We start from the raw sequence: 14,905 nt of genomic DNA on the forward strand, positions 1-14,905 counted from the left end.
AAGCTAAAAAGACAGAAAAATCTGTCTCAATAGGGCTGAGCCCAGCAGAAGATTGATAAACAGCAAAAGTATAAATATCTAAAAATTATCATACTCTCTGGTGTAACGTTCAAAATTTTAATCCTTTTAGATTTTCTTCTGTTTTTATTTTTGCCATCTATAGTTTAAAGAACGGAAAGCAAAATGCGAGAATTATTTTTAAATATTTTGAAATATCGAAGCACGGTAGAATACCACTGGACTCAGAGTGTCCGGAGTTATAATTATCCAAATTCTTTGCTCTTCGTTTTAAGCCAAGTACAATTTAGTGCACAGTTAATGATTAATGTTTTGTTTTATAGAAATTAAAAAAATCTGATGTGTACATCACATGACTACATTCTACACACTATTATATTATATATATTTTTTGCAGTACTTCGCTTAAACTTATTTTTTCGAATTATTCTAGCTTGAACTACTGATTCTTCAAGGCAAGTGGAAAATGACTTAAAAAATTGCAGATTTTGAAATTAAATATCCTGGTCAATTTTTGTCGTATGGAAGACAAACTTCTTGCAATTTCATTTTTTAATAACGAATATAAAACTTTCCCAAATATGAATATATGAACGCGGAGATCTCATTAAAAGATAGGCTTCATTATTTGACGAAAATTAATTTTCTTTAACTGGCATTCGCAAAACAAAAATATTTTCGCTATTTAAAACACTTCTGAACTTGGAAGAATATGAATACAACCAACGGTTGAGAATATAAATGCCTGGTAAGGACTTTTAAGCTGGGTAAGTGGGTGGGCATACATATTATATATATATATTTGAAGGATTATTTGTGGCTCTCGATAAATGTACCCCAGTTCCCTTTTCATTTTTGTGTTATTATATTTTTAAAAAGTATTATCGTTCCGTATGTGTTTCAAAATGTCTTTTAAATTACAGACAACAAATGTGCAAGACTAAGTGTCACAAATTTCATTTCCGTTCACCTTCTCTTGATTTTTTTCTGAATCCATTTGAAATTAACATAATTCAAGTTGAGTTTTCCATTTTCAATATAATTATGACCCAAAAAAGCACCTGGAGAATTAGAATTAATAGAGATGCAAGAAGATCAAGCTCTACAATTAAAATATAAATCGACACCGATTATTGAATTTTGGAAATTTGCACCAGAATCGAAGTATCCTGAATTAAAAAAGGCTGCTTGTCGAATTATTTAAAATTCGGAACAACGTACTTATGTGAATCATTTTATTCTACTTTAAAATTCGTGAAATCCAAACACCGATCAGTAACCAGCATCTCAAAGAATTACTTTGAAGTGCTGTCACCAATTATTCACCAAATTTTAAAGAATTATCAAGAGAAGTAAAATAAATATCTTTAATTTTTAATATAATTCAGTACACATATTTTGTACTTTTATTTATATGTTTTCAATAAATATAATTTCTGTAAAAATATTTTTATTACCCTTTTTGCATACCTTTTAAATACGTATTTAATTGCGGCTCGCGAAATATTTCAAATTTTGAAAAATGGCTAGGACTATCAAGGAGCTTAGCCACCCCTGGTCTATTGCAATAAGAAAGGGAGGGGCACAACTAGATATTATAGTAATCCCACATCGAAAATTTCAACATTCTACGGCTAATTGCTTTTGAGTTATACGAAATAAACACTTACATACATATACACATACATACATACTATCTACCTACGTACCTAAGGAACCTATACATACTTTCACTCATACGTACATACGTACGTACTTACATTTGTACAGACGTCACAGAAATACCCATTCTAAATTCATTTTACAATGCGTTTCGGAAAAAAAGATTCCTTTATTCTGTGCTTACGCAGAGATGTCAGGCAAAAAAATCGTCCAAATTGAATTGGGAACTGTCAAAATGAATGTTTCTGTTGAAATACTATATCCGAAATATTTCGCGATTACACTTTCTTTACTTCGTACAATGAAGTAAAATGCACTTGAGAATTTAAAAATTATATTTAAAGATTTAAGAGGGTATATTAATACTGCTGGTTGAACGTATTAGATATGTAATGTCCTGAAAGAAAAGTGTGAATGGAAATCTTTGCTGGAGATACTATAGTAGCATTCAAGTTCAGACTGTGTAAACTAGCAGCATTTTTTAGTGGAAGCTGAATTGTTTAATGATCTAATAATAAATAAATGACTCATAATGTCATATCCTTAGTACGGTATTAAGGAATAAACAAAAAAAAAAATTCTTTCAAGTATACTGCTAATAAAGATATTCTAATCATATAATTTAAATTAAATTCTTTTTTAAAACTGTTGATATGTGATTCATTTTAGGAAAGAGCATTCACATGAATTCAAGTCTTATGAGTATATTGCCGTGAAGTCATCCAAATATGTTTAAAAAATTTAATAAATGTTTATTCTAAAATATTCAGACACATTTTCGAAAGTGATGTTATATGTTATCAACAAAGAAAATTCCTTTACCACCGATTTGGTGAACCTTTCATAACTGAAAGCAGTCTAAGCCGCGGGTAGACACGATAAATCTTTAGTTAATTTACGTCATTCTCGGCTTCAAAATGTCACTGAAAATTATTCCATTTTCAGGGTCAAATATTCCCTATTAGTATGAAAGTGTTCATGAAGATAACGTCTAAAATATGTCAAGCCGAACTGGTAAAACATGTCCCAATTTCTGTTTAAAAAAAATACAGTTTCCGTTTTAAGTTAGCAGATCGTATGTTAATAGGATTATCTTCCATTTCAGGATTTGTAAGTCGATGATTTTCTGAAAACCATCCTATTCCACCTTCTTTAGGCCAGGTAACAGAGGTTACTATTTCAGAATTTCCATTCCCGTTCCACGAAATTTGCGATGGGACATAAAGGAGGAGGACTTGTGTGAAAAAGATGCTACAATGATGTTCCCGCCTTATACAGGGTGGTTATAATTAAACTTAATGGTCATAAAAAGAAAACTACTGGACTAAATGTTATCAAACTTGATAATCGTATAGAGAAGGTCATGGGAGTTTATTTTTCGCTACAATAAATAGAGTTCAAAAACGTTATCCAAATCAAAAACTCCAGGGCGTAAATGGCGCTGTATGCAATATTGTTAAACGAAATAAAGGTCGGAATTTAACTTAACCTTTTGTTACACGGTTTAAAATGTTGTATACCATTAAGAAACATTGACCTAAGCAAAATTACATTTAAAGGCGTTAACACATATAAGTCACATATAATTTATGATTGTTTGGGCGTTAATTTTTGTTGTTTATTTTATTCTTTATAACGCATTTGGTGCATCGTAGTAGTAAATTTAAAACTTTCATGAACACAATTTAAATTACAACATTTTTTCAGATTTCTTCCAACGCACAATTGAATAAGTTTGCTCGAATTTGATGAAAACGTTAAATGGTCTTTACTAAGCCTAAGGCCTTTTCTAAATAAATTCATGAATTTTCTGATTGAAACCATCATAAAAAGCGTTAAGATGAAATAAGACGAATTTGCCTTCGGCCCAATTTCTATTTCGAAAACAAAATAAAAACAGAACTTTTCTCTTATCCTTCTTGATGAGCTATTACAAAAAGTTTTCGTGATGAAGTTTTTTAATGCTCCAGAAGATAATTATCGTCACAGCGAATTCAAATCAAAATTCGGAAATGTAGCAAAAGCAGCGAATCGAAACAAATAATCGAATGTGCTTCTGCTGCCATTTTGTTCTTCGAAATATAAAAAAAAAATTATCACGAAATATTCGACGTTTCATCAAACATTTTCGTTAGCGAACGCAGCTTTGCATAAGAGAATAATAGCATGACGTAAGTGGTTAATTGCCTGTGACGTCAAAGAAACGCGATGAAGCGCGAAGATAATTAATAAACTAAACGTAATGGCTATTTTATTGCTTAGGAGACACGCAAAAGAAACTGCTTGTAGTCTTCTAAGGAAATTATGCATAATATTTGCATTATTAAAATTTTTCGACTGTCTGTTTAATTTTCGTCCCTTTTTTTATATCCGTCGAAAACCTTTTTTACGGTTCCTTTAATTTCTTCCGATACTTATGAGTTTTAGATTTATTCATCCGTGTGGGAAAATAACGTCTTATAATATTTATGAACACAAGTAAATTAGCATTCTGTAACTTGCCATGTTACATCATTTTTGCTGAAAATTAAAAAAGAGTCTTAAGTTTCACTAGCTAAACATGTGAAGTCTAGGTTTATTGACAGTTTTCACCAAGCTACCATTACGACCTGTTGCCTTAGCAAAAATAGAAAGTTAATCATCAAGTAAATGTAACGCGGAGGATGTCATTACTTACGCATCGTTGTTGCCACTTCATTGAAAAATATATCAATAACATTTTGCAAAAAGACTTTGCTTAGAAAGATATTTGCAGATGGATTTTGATTCCACTTTCACACACATTAAGTGCATATTAAGGGCGTAAATGAGATGGAAACTTAGATTTAAATTAAATTTTTGATTACTTTTATATAGTAACATTTTAAAGAAATCTATTTCTGAGGAATTTAAATTCGATAGACGAATAAATAGACAGGCTTTCTTTAAAATATATCTAAGCTTAAAGTTTCTCGAATTTTCTATATTAATTTAAAATAAATTATTTACTTTTAATTCTGTGCACACGTAACATATGCACTTTCGTTTATATCACCCCGATTGATTCTAGATAAGTCACCTTTTGTTTTTATGAAGAAGGTTACAAATTAAATGCTACTTCTGTACGTTTTCTTGCACTTAGGAAAAAAAAATAATAAATTTAGAGACCTGCTTTCTACAGAACAGTAAGCAGCGGATTATTATCGAAGTTACGGGATACTGTCACTAAAACAAGTAATATAAAAAAAATTGAAATAAATTCCTTCTTAGATCAACAAAGAAAAATTTTTAAAATAAAAAAAATAATAATAAAAAAAAAATAAAACTGAAATGTTTCAGATTTTAAATTACGTCCAAAGGGACTTTTTTTATTTTTAACATTTTGTGTGTTACATTTATTTATTAAATATCACGTTCTTCGCCCTTAAACCATGAAATTCAGTTCAATTTAAAATGAGCATATCTCTAAAATTTCCGATACAGAGACTCACGCGCTGGAAATAAAAATATTTTTTCTGTACAACGTTGCCAATGCTCGCTTTGAAACCCTTGAGTTTGTTTATCAAAAATTCCTTAAAGTTTTACAAAATATGAAATCGATAATAAAACAAATTCCAATGTTATTGCCCAATGATATTATTCCAATGTTAATCTAAATGTTGTTAAATCTTAAGGATAGAAAGTCACTGATTAAATTTTAATTTTTAAAAGACGAAAATATTCATATTTTGGCAATTTCAAATTAAAAAAAAAATAATTTTCGAAAAATAACGAAATCTAACATTTAATGCTATCTCTGGGTTCCTATACTTATATTTCTGAGTTAGTTTGAAGTTTTATATTGTTTATGTAAAAATAAAATTGTAAGAAGTTTGAGAAATATTTCAGTTACCCTTACGACAAAATTTAAGCGGCATATTTAATTTCAAAATTTGCAATTTTTAATGTCGCTTCCAGTTGGCCTTGAAGATTAGCTTAATTAAGTTGGAATGGATCGAGCAAATAAGTTTAAATAATATGCAGAAAAATATGTATATCTTAACAGACCGTACAAGGAAGTCATGTGATGTCTACATCAGATTTTTACTTTTATTCTAAAATTTATCAGACTAATATGAAGTAAAATGTCTGAGGTATTTTTCAGAATAAAATAGCTTTATTCGTACGATTTATAACCATAATTGTTCTTCTCTTTGCATGTAAAAAGTCCTCCGTAAGTTCTCAAAGAAATCCACAGAATTTTGAGCAGTGTTTTGCAACATATCATAAGAAATAACGATCAATAATCTCATTTATGATCCTCCTCAAAATAAATGAAATGCATAATACATGATAAACCTACTTAAGGCACGAATACTAAAAAGCGAAGAACACACTTGATAATCTTAAATGATATATTTAATCTAATACGTCTTTCTTGAGTTTAAAAAACATATCCCTTAAAAAAATGGGTGGCACTACGCAAATTGCGACAACAGCTAACAGTAAGAACGACAACAGTAAGAACATTCGCTAACCCTAACAACCCAACGAACAAAAGCCAAAACTATAAAAACAAAACAAAAAAAAGTCATACCGGAAAAAAAACGAACTTGTTAAGCCACGGCGACACGTAAATTACAGCTTTTAGCCAAAAGGAACAAATAACGCATCTATATCAACATGAAAATTAAATTGCCGACGGAGCCCCGGAATTTGGTGAAAAGAGGGCGGACAGGTTTTGGGCAGGAAAAGATTTTGAAAAATGCCTGTGCACCGAAACGGAAAGTAAAGACTAAACAAAAGCAGCGAATAAAAGCGCAAAGGACGACGGGTAATAACAGCGAAAAGGAAAGATGGCGGTTTTATTGTTGACCGTACGATGTTATTGAGGGGTCGAACGAATTCCACATGGGGTGATTTAGAGTAATTTTTTTTAATAGCTTTCGTTATGTCCTTCTCTCGGAGTTATCAAATAAACGACGGCTATTATAGAAATATGTGTAAGGTGCTGTCTGGTTTATTGATTATAAAAGTTGATTAAAGAGAAAGGTAAAAAAATGGCTGATAGCTGACAAGGAGAGGAATTTAATTAACACAGCTAAACATTAATTAATGTCTCTTAAACCGTGAAAGTTCGCTCAAACTATATTTGTTTAGTATTATTTTTTCTTCCGATTTCTTTTTTTCCAGCTCAAAGTTTTCGAGTGTAATTTGTCGTCAACATAAACCTGAATTCCGTTACTAATATACGCTCATACAAGTGACACAATTAACGTTTTATGTATCTTTTTATGATAGTTTGTGCCAGAATTTTTCCATACCAATACCTTATAGAATATTCTTACTACCTGGGCTTTCAAATGAAGTTCAAACAGGAGTTCAAAAATTGGTAATTATTTCTGCAATGTTATGCAAGTGCTTTTTTTATTTTATCTGAAATCCATTGCGCTACTGTTAAACACACTTTATTATGAATATGATATTGGTTATTGATGGAAATGGAATGCTTGTTAAAAACGTTTTGGAATGTTGAAAAAGTTGTTGGAATGTTAGGTTTCGAGTTTGTGTTTCTTATTCTTTCTACATCATATTTACAGCTTGTAGTCAAAATTTGGTGTATTATTTTTATTGAAGGTTTTCTTACCATGTGATCCATATAACCTACATTCAAGTGCCAATGAAATGCGTCAATCAGAACGGTCCTCTATCGGTTTGATAGGGTCAATTTAATTATAACCGTCCTGTATGTGACTTCTGATAGAAGATATATTAGGTAAAATAAATCTAATGTCTCTACAGTGGCACCCGAACTAAAAGGCGGTGGATGATAAGGTATTTCTCCCGCCTTCTTAGCATGCCATCAGAGTGTAATGGTCGGCATCCTCAATGTGTATTCGAAAGTTCATGACTCTTGTCAATAAACTTCCACGTGTGCCCCCTTCGTCGCACGGAGAATATCAAGTCGATATTCAATTTCACGCCAGGTACCGGCAAGCATGTATTGTGGTGTATGCATTCTCCTTAATATCCGGGCGAATAAAACATCACATACAAAAGTACTAGAACAAACACATCAAAAGTAAACATAACATTGCAATAGTTGCAAAAAACAAAAGGGAGAAAAATGCAATTAATAAGCCGACGATATTTAAAAAAGTTCAGATATTTAGACTGGAAAATGAAATTATCTGAAATTAACCACGCGCGCAGACGATGTTTACAAAAGTAAAGATATTCAAACCTGAAAAGGAAAATATATTAGTTATTCCATCAATAAATCAATAAGTTTGTTTATATCTTCATTATTTTATGAGTTACTAAACATCAAAATGGGTCCGAGACTTTATAAACACCTTGTTTTTTTTTGAAAAGTTCATCATTTTCAACAATTTATGTTGCTGCATGTTGTAGGCGCAGATAAATTTACAGTATCTGATTTCATCAATATATTGTTCAATAGTTGAAGTAGATGGTCTGTCAAGGCCTGGTTCATTTTCCACGCTTGCTTCTCCTTCCTTAAACATCTTAAACCACCGACAAATGTTTTTTTCCCAATAAAGTATTTCCTCGCAATCTTTTCTTTTCTTTTTTTCTTTAAAGCAGAAATTTCTTTATATCCTTTACTCTTTTTTCATTCGTCATTTGAAAAAATCGCCAAAGCAAAAATTCTTAGAAAAAAAAAAAATTCTACTTTACTTTCAAACCGTCGTTTATTTAACTTTTTGTGGGTTACCTTTATTTATTAAATATCATGTTCTTCTCACTTAAACCATATTCAGTTCAACAGTAGTATTGCAAAATAATTTTAAAATGAGCAAATCTTTAGAATTCTGATACTCAGTCTCGCTCGCTGGAGACAAAAATATTTTTTTTTTTTTTCTTAATATAGTGTTGTCATTGTTCGCTTTGAAATCGTTGAGTTTGTTGTTATGTATAAGATAATAAAACAAATTCCAAATTTGGGCTTCCAGATGCCCATTTTCGGTTGGAAATGTACGTTATTCAAAACGGCTCTAGATACCGGTGCTTTATGACAATGCGAGAAACATACAAACATTCATGCAGATTCTTCATTATTTAATTTCTTTAAATATAATGCAGGGCTCTGATATTTGGTGGCAACAATTTCAAAAGTGAACAGACATTTACAGCGAACTAATGTAAAATGCAAAACGAAATTAATAGTCCCTCAGTGCAAATTGCCCCTTAGGACTAAAAAGAAAAGAATGAAAAAGTAAAGAGCTCATGCAGTTTATTTACTTATTAATAATTATAGGCAATAGCTAATTGTAATAATTTATGATTAAACTTATTTATCCAGCTACATTTAATTCTTTCCTGCCAAAGGTGACAATAAAAAGAATTACAATGCAGTAAAAGGTTCTGTGGATATATTACAAGATATAATTTTCAGTAATAGATCTTTAGAACTTGCAGGTTCGGCTGAAGAAACATTCTGACAGTTCTTTTATATGACTTTGTTTCATCTTTGTTCTGTGCATGGGCTGTCGTGCTTTTCTTCGTTCTTTATATGTATTAGCTTTCTAGCGTCATTCACGTTGAAAGACATTTCGCAACCGAGCTGTCAAAGACTTGTCCCGCTGATATGATTGTATCCGGAGGGTACAGTACTATTGTTGAGATGTTTTGTTCATCCACCCAATTTTTGTTTCTCGAGAGAGCTAGATGAAGTTTTCTTGAAGAAGTTTCAGAAGGACTTTAATAAATAAAATTTTAAGCAAAATTACTTTTATCCTGGTTTTTATATGTTAGATAGGGTTTCAAAAAATCACTTTTATTACATCTGTTCAACATTTTGGTATAATATTATTTTCTTTCAGAAATTGTGTTTACAGTGGAACTTTCATTCACGAACGTCTTGGATCACGAAGGAATTTTCCAAATAAAAAATATCTCCGATGACGAAAGCTGTCTCGAGATACTAACGTTTAAGACAACAATTGATACACAAAAATGCAATAATCACAGTGGAGAAAATGTCTTTAGACGACGGAAAGGAAAATGTTTCTAGTTATTTGATTGGCGAAATTTGTGCAAAACAGGATAAGATGCTAAGGTTCATAGAACACTATCATCTTTATAAATCAATAGCAGTCGTAGCAGAAATGTAAGCGATGATAATACAACATCTTGCTTTAGGAACACTGTAGAGTCATTAGGTTATTTTGAAGTAGGAGTACATGAAAAATGAGCATTTCCGTCGTCGGGACTCGAACCTGGACCTCTCGAATACGCGCCGAGTTTGCTACCGTCACACCACAGAGGCATGCGGGAGGAAACACTTTATAACGTTTTAAAACTTATACAGAAGCAAATAACAGTCGCAAAAGTTTTAATGGGATATAGGATATTACCCGATGCTTTTATTGAGCAGGACTTTCCTTTCAAACAATAACTTTGGCGTCATTCCCGTCTTCACCGTTTCCTATGTATGCCGTCAATTTTCCTTCGTAGAGATACGGTAAAATTTAATTTTTCTTATTTTAAATGTTTAGTATTGCGTTAAACATTGCGTGTATATTAATATTGCGTACGTATTAGATTTAATGAATTCCATTGTTTTTTCATTGCGAACTTACGTACAAAGTAGTACACTTTTCTAAGTAGGTTTTTTAACTGCGATCCTGAAACGATTTAATTCGTTTTACACTACTTCCTATTTTAAAACATATTCGGATTGTGAACCATTTTCAGGTGCAAATTAGGTCCATGAAACCAAAGATCAATGTATTTCATTTACAAGCTTATTAATATATTTCACGAAGGCATTCCTTCCCTTAGGCAGAGAGCCCTAGTGAGCTTTGCTATAATTATATAAATCAAACCCAAAAGACACATAATAGCAAAACTAAATGAATGCATCTGAATGTTTTTTAGAGAAATCGTATGCGCTCTTTTTTGACTGTTTCTTATATGAAGTGATGCTTTAATTTGTTCTGAAGTATTTAAAGGTATGAATTGGTTTGTGATTAAATTTCTGGCTCAATAAGGTGTTTATCTCCAAGAAATAAAACAAAGCTTAGATCACGCGTATGCCATTCCGTCTGCTTCTTATAGTGCAGTGAAAGAATGGGTCAAATAATTTCACATGGACCAACAATTGGCAATCGTTGATTATCGTACATTTCGGCTATTGCAGGCCTTGACTTCAGAAAATATTGCGTGGTAACATATTAAAAGTCAAGGAGATACGTAGCAAGATTAGGTCTGTCTAAAACAATTGTTTTCAGTATTCTTCCTGAACATTTTTGACTAAACAAAATTACCGCAAAATGGGCACTCCGACCCCTTTCAACAATTTAGAAATAGCATTGTTTCGATGTAATTAAAAAACAACAATATGGATTTACATAACCCCACTTACATTCCAGAATCAACACCAAGTGATTATAATCTGCTCTCTAAACTGAAGTCTAACAACCAAGAAAAGAGATTTAATGATGATAGTGGAATGAAAAGAACAGTTATTTAACATTTTGGGCACAGACTGTCAAATTAACCTTTCAAAGGCACAGAATTGCCCACTAAACGTTGAGAAAAGTGTCGCCCAGACGGTATAGTGGTTAGGGGAGCCTGACTGCGATACTGAAGGCCCCGGGTTCGAATTCCGGAGAAGGCATGGATGTAATTGTCTATCCCCTCATAGGAGGCAAAGGTGCCCCACCTGTTTGGTGCCTCCATAATAAAGAGACCATAACATCTGGCCTTAGGAGTGGCCGATGCCAACATAGGCAAGTGACCGCCATTGGGGGGAAAAAGAGTTGAGAAAGTTGAGTTTATCGAGGTGTAAGGTATTCCTCTCAGGTGTAGCTGGAAGCATGTCGAGCTAGCAATGGGAAGGTCTGGGATTCAAATTCCGGGAGGACACTGATCATTTTTCATGCCTACCTTTTAAAAAGTCCTACAAGATTTCACAAGTGGCTTCCGAATTAAAAGGTGGTGAATGATAATTTGTCAGTGCTGGTATTTGGCGACTGGCTCCCTCTTCTTCCTAATCGGCTAATGAGCGAGGAAGATTCTTAGGTATTTTCCCCCTCCGCACTGCGTGCCTTTGTGTTGCAATTAGAAACACATCCGACAAACAGTTGAGAGGTCTAAAGCTCGAAACCTGGCTCATATTTCATATTTTGTTTTACAAAAAATTCTAAAAGACTCCATGGAGGTGCGTGAAAATCACGCTGGAAAATACACTTAAAATTTTCTCTATTTCTAATTAGAACATATAGCAGGAAATTTAAGGATTTCAAATAATGGAAATATTATAGATGATGCATTTTTAAATTCAAAAAATGAATTCTGTTAAAATTATGACATCTAAAATTCAATACATTTTTCCTTCCCTTGTTGTTATACGTATATTTAATAAAAATGCATATTCAGTCTAAAAAATAAAGCACAAAATGTTTGACTCTCTTATGATAAAACTTAACCGATATATTTGATTTTCAAATTTCAGGTGATACTTCTGAAAATTAGAAACTGAAAATAAGGTGTTAATTTCAGAAACATTTGTGATGTAAATAGTTTACGTGGCGGGAATTGATTTTCTTATTCTTTGACTGTAGTGGAAAGGTTTGATCGATGCAATTTGTTTTAGTGAAGAGTATCTTATATTAGACTTTTTGAGAATTCGTGTTTAAGAAAACAATGGCAGTTTCAAGTATTGGAAATTGTAATATTATTTACATAAATTAAAACTGAAAAATATTTCTAGATTTTCCTCAGTATTACTAATTTATATGATTAACTGCATAAGAATATTAATAACGTATTTTTAGTCATTCATACCTCACAAATTACTAGTGGAAAAATTCTTTTGGCATTCTGTAATAAACTTATTATATTGTAATAATTATAATAATAATATATTATATTCAAAATAATTGTAATAAAATCAAAAAGAAAATCTGAAAGATTTCAGATTTTAAATCACGTCCAAAGGGGCGCTTTTTTAACATTTTGTCTATTACCTTTATTTATTAAATATCACGTTCTTCGCACTTAAACCATAAAATTCAGTTAAACAAAATCGCAAAATAGTTTTAAATTGAGCATATCTTTAGAATTTCCGATACAGAGTGTCCCGCGCTGGAGATAAAAATGTTTTTTTTTTCTGTACAATGTTTCCATTGCTCTCTTTGAAATCCTCGAGTTTGTTAATCAAAAAATAGTTAAAGTTTTACAAAATATGAAATAGAGAATAAAACAAATTCCAAGTTCCAAATTTGGGCTTCCATATCCCCATTTTTGCAATAGGATTACGTAATTCAAAACTCGATGGCTCTAGGTACCGTGGTTTTATCACAAACCGAGAAATATACATACATTTATGCAGATTTTTCGTTATTTAATTTCTTCAAATGTAATGCAGGGCACTAACATTTGGTGTCAGCGATTTGAAAAGTGAAACGACGCTTATAGTGAACGAACGCAAAATGCCAAAACGAAAACAATAGTCCTTCACGGACAAAGCCCCTTTGGGCTAATAATACTTATAATTATAAGAATGTCATACAGCAGCAAATTACGAAGAATATCTCTGACTGAAATTAAGATAAAAGTCAACTAGGAATTATTTTAGTTTATTTTTGAATCGACTTCTTTGATTATTTCGGGCAATATTTATCAGACGACAGCTAAACCCTTTTCGTTTGTTGCCTGATTTAAAATATTTCTGCAATTCGAAGTACATGTCTACCTATGATTACGAAGATAAAACACACATAAATACTTTTATAGGCATGGTGTATGTCTTGACTTTATACATCCTCAGAAATTGTAAAAGTTAGATGACCTGCCTTCCTCGATGAATTCGGCTCACGGCGAGATAATTTTATTTGTCAAATTCCAGTTACATTGGCCGTTAGGCCATTAAACTCCTTGCTTGCCAATAGAGCTTAAATGTACAAGAAAAATTTGTCAGTGCTTCACACTTGTCCAAATATTCCGCCGTCATTGGCCGTCCACAATTACATAAAACACACAACAGCGAATCAGCTAGTCCAATGCGATATAAATTAATCTGTAGACAGTCATGTCCCGTCAATAGTCTAAAAGATGCAACCGCAACTGTTCGCGGGTGGTCAGGAACAAAAGCTGGGTTTGATGAGAGAACGCTCCACTTGCCCTCACAAGCCCGAGTGGCAAAATCTCTAAAAGTCTTTTGATACGTTAGCGATGTCAGAAGCTTAATAGAATGGAGGTTTGCACTCGTTTTTGGCTTTTGGAGAACCGTAGTGCTCTTTTTCGCAAGCCATCTCATTCCCATAAATACCGCAGTGGACGACGAGATTATTAATGGATCTTTCTCTTTCTTCTAAATTTCACTCCCTCTTATCGTCCATGACCACAACCTGCCATAATTAAATCATATCTGAGATTTCGCGTGTTCGTTGTTTATTTAATTTCGAAAAGTAAAGTGGGATGTAAGTATGGCATATTTTTGTATAACAATCTGACTTCGTGAGAGGTCAAGTTCCATATAACATAAATATTCTGTTTCCGACTCGTTTGGAAGTGAAGCATAGGAAAAAGTGTTTCTTCATCAGGAAAAATTTTCTGGGCGCAGAAAAAGAAAAGAATTTACATGTTCCTGGGACCTGAAATAAAACTATTTATAAATTATAAGTCGAAGAATCCTGGGAAGAAAGGGCAACTCTTTTACTAACTAAAATAACACATCGAAGAACAAATGTCGAAGATACTAAAGCAACAAAACTCAGCTAAGTTACAAAAATCTGCAGCACTAGTTTGAAATTTCTATCAAGCTTTCGAAAATAGTCCTGCAAATATATGCACATGGAAAAGAATAATAACTCTGCTTATTTCTAACAGCAGAATTAATTTGATAACGTCTGATCCAGGCGGTCCAGTCCTCCCATTTTGTTGTTGTAATCTTTTACAGATATTGTTTTTTTTTTTTTTACAATTCTTTTCTGTGTTTCAACATCAATCATAGAGTTATAATGGACTGTACTCATCAAACGTATATCCTTCTTGTCTTTCCAATTCACAACTGTTGCATCAGGTTCTTCTATTTACAATAAAATTAATGTAAAATTCCTTACCTGATACAACTTCAGTGTTCGCGACGCCAGGCTTCTAATAATGACGTTTTCCAGTAAGAGTTTCCATTAGAAGTAACAGGCTATCTTGTCTTTTACTTATTTATTCAAATAAAACACTAATATACATTATTTACAAGGTATTTGATAATTATTTTAAGACAGTACATTTTAATTGT

At 32.2% G+C, this 14,905-nt stretch overlaps 1 protein-coding gene across 6 annotated transcripts in view; it reads left to right on the forward strand.

Moving 5' to 3' along the window:
• Positions 1-14,905, forward strand: part of LOC118188177 (uncharacterized) — a 728,837-nt gene that overhangs the window by 333,367 nt on the left and 380,565 nt on the right. The gene's annotated exons all lie outside the window — the stretch shown is intronic.

Source organism: Stegodyphus dumicola, chromosome 3 (assembly GCF_044657685.1).
Source record: "Stegodyphus dumicola isolate Sdum_Otavi_A_Nest chromosome 3, ASM4465768v1".
Lineage (NCBI taxonomy): Eukaryota > Metazoa > Arthropoda > Arachnida > Araneae > Eresidae > Stegodyphus > Stegodyphus dumicola.